Source organism: Silurus aristotelis (assembly GCF_946808225.1).
Source record: "Silurus aristotelis genome assembly, chromosome: 11".
Classification (NCBI taxonomy): Eukaryota; Metazoa; Chordata; class Actinopteri; order Siluriformes; family Siluridae; genus Silurus; species Silurus aristotelis.
Genome location: NC_139584.1, coordinates 30299576 through 30302075, shown reverse-complemented (window position 1 = coordinate 30302075; position 2500 = coordinate 30299576). Strand labels below are relative to the sequence as shown.

The 2500-nt window shown below is 37.5% G+C and overlaps 1 protein-coding gene across 2 annotated transcripts in view; it reads right to left on the bottom strand.

The window, feature by feature from the left end:
* The window catches only part of hnf1a (HNF1 homeobox a), an 8694-nt gene extending 7288 nt beyond the window's left edge, over nucleotides 1-1406 (bottom strand). Inside the window, exon 1 of one of the 2 annotated variants that reach the window (XM_083554286.1) lies at nucleotides 1044-1406. The gene's annotated coding sequence lies outside the window, so the exon portion shown is untranslated. The remainder of the gene's footprint in view (nucleotides 1-1043) is intronic. The other variant, XM_083554285.1, reaches the window with a different exon arrangement.
* Nucleotides 1407-2500: the final 1094 nt, after the last annotated feature.

Below are 2500 nucleotides of genomic sequence, written 5' to 3'. Positions count from 1 at the left end.
TTTTAGTAAGAACTCTTTAGTAAGAACTTTTTAATGCTAGCGCTTTGGTAAGAACTTTTTAGTAAGAACACTTTAGTAAGAGCTCTTTAGTAGGAACTCTTTAGTAGGAACGCTATTGTAAAATCTATTAGGAACTCTTTAATAAGAACTCTTTAATAAGAACTATTTGATAAGAACTCTGAAGTAAGTGAAGTTTTTTAATTGAGTTTTTAGATTTGGACCACGTGGTTATTAGTTCTTTGTTAACGGTTTTATTTGGTCCGGTTTCGTTCATGCCTAAGTTCAGCCATTTGGGTAATTGAGGTGGACGTTTGGGATCTTCTGGGTCTTCATTAAACTCCTGCTGTTGTATTTGAGCCCCAGTGTTATTCAGAACTTTTGAACCATGGTTTGGTTCAGATCTTTTAGTGATGGTTTAGAAAAGTTACTGGGTTTTCAGCACCAGTTTGATGTATTTTAGTCTGCTTTTGGGCCGTAGTTCTGCTCTACTGATATTTAAGGCACTCGTGTAGGTTCTGCAGGATCTGGAGAACTGAGGAGATCTGTTTTAGTTCAGTTACACACACATTAACACACACCCCCACACCCTCACTGTGTATATGAGGTAGCAAACAGTCATGCACTGAACTACCAGGTATTTAGATCTCTCTCTCTCTCACACACACACACACACACACACACACACACACACACACACACACACACAGACAAAATGTGGGTCAGGAACCATGTCCGTGCCGCTGAATAAACACACTATTAATAAAACACACACACACAATAATGATAGGAAAGAAGTAAAACCATGACACACACACACACAGAACTGCCTATGTGTGTGTGTGTGTGTGTGTGTGTGTGTGAATGTATTTACAGGTGAATATGATAATCATTAATACAGCTCCTTCCTCACACCCAAGGTCACAGAAGGTGTAAACACACACACACACACACACACACACACACACACACACACACACACACACACACACACACACACACACACACACACACACACACACACACACACACACACACATGTTCACCTGTGTCTCCGTACGCTCTTTTTATCCGGTTTAAAGTGTCCAGTAAAGAATCCTGTCCACTTTTCCAGTCTTCTCTCGTCTTCACTTCTGCCGGCTGTTGTTTTGCTTTTGAAGGTAATTTTTCTCGCTTTGCTCTTCCCCTCCTCCCTCACTCTTTCTCTCTCTCTCTCTCTCTCTCTCTCTCTCTCTCTCTCTCTCTCTCTCTCTCTCTCTCTCTCTCTCTCTCTCTTTCTCTCTCTCTCTCTGTATGTATGTGTCAGGCTGAACTTTGCCCCCGTCTCCCTCCATTCCCAGTTCAGGCCAGAGTGCAGAGTCTAACTGCGACCCTTAAAGTGATATATAAATGAGGATCTCTCTCTCTCTCTCTCTCTCTCTCTCTCTCTCTCTCTCTCTCTCTCTCTCTCTTTCTTTCTTTCTCTCTCTCTCTCTCTCTCTCTCTCTCACACACACACACACACTTACACACACACACCTTTAAAATATTCCAGCTACTCAACACTACATAAACAATAAACTTCTCTGGTTTAAATGTAAAGTAGAAGGCAAGAGTGAGCCTGCTGACAAAACTCTACAAAAAAAACTACAAAAAATGTTGCTACTTGTGGAAAAACAGCATCTTCCCTCCACCAGGACCTTCTACAACACATCCTAACAGGTGGTGTTTACTTCTGTCCATTACTAATGATGACCAGTAGGTGGTGCTGGAAATATATATATATATATATATATATATATATAAACTCAACATAGAGCATGAAGACTAGACATGTTTCAAAGGTCATTGATGCTTTTCATAAAACTTGTTAATGTCTATTAAACACATAGAAAAAAAGAGCCACAAGTTCTTCATCACTTCTCTGCACTGAACCAGTTTCTCAAGCAGACAAACCTGTTTATATTTTCAGATCACAGGGAGATCTTACAAAAATACTCTTGTAAGTGTTTAAAAGTAATGATGGTGTTTTAAATCATGTAAATCATCAGGACACCCAATGTAACTTTTGCTATGTTTCTACACGGACGGTTTTAATTGCCGGATTTGTGCATCATGTTGGATTTTGGTGCTGATTTGAGATTTGGCGCATCAGTGAAACAAATATTTAGTGATTAAACAATTATTTTTAGGTGGAGTTAATTTTTTTTAATATCTGAGTGAATAAATGTCTGTTTGCTGAAGGTTTTAATTTTGCCTCTTTTATATTTATTTGTTTATGTATAATACAAATAGTTAAACAAAATGCACACTGCATTAAAGAAAATTAATCAAATTAGTGCCATTAAACATTAATTTATGGTCAATCATTCATTTTAGACAGCCCTAATATATAAATATATACTGTATATAAACAGTTCATAGTTTGGAAACACCTCCTTCATTTTTTTTTTCTTCATTTGTATTATTTTTAACATTGTACATTAAAATTGAAAAGTTAAACCTATAAAAGAACACATATGGA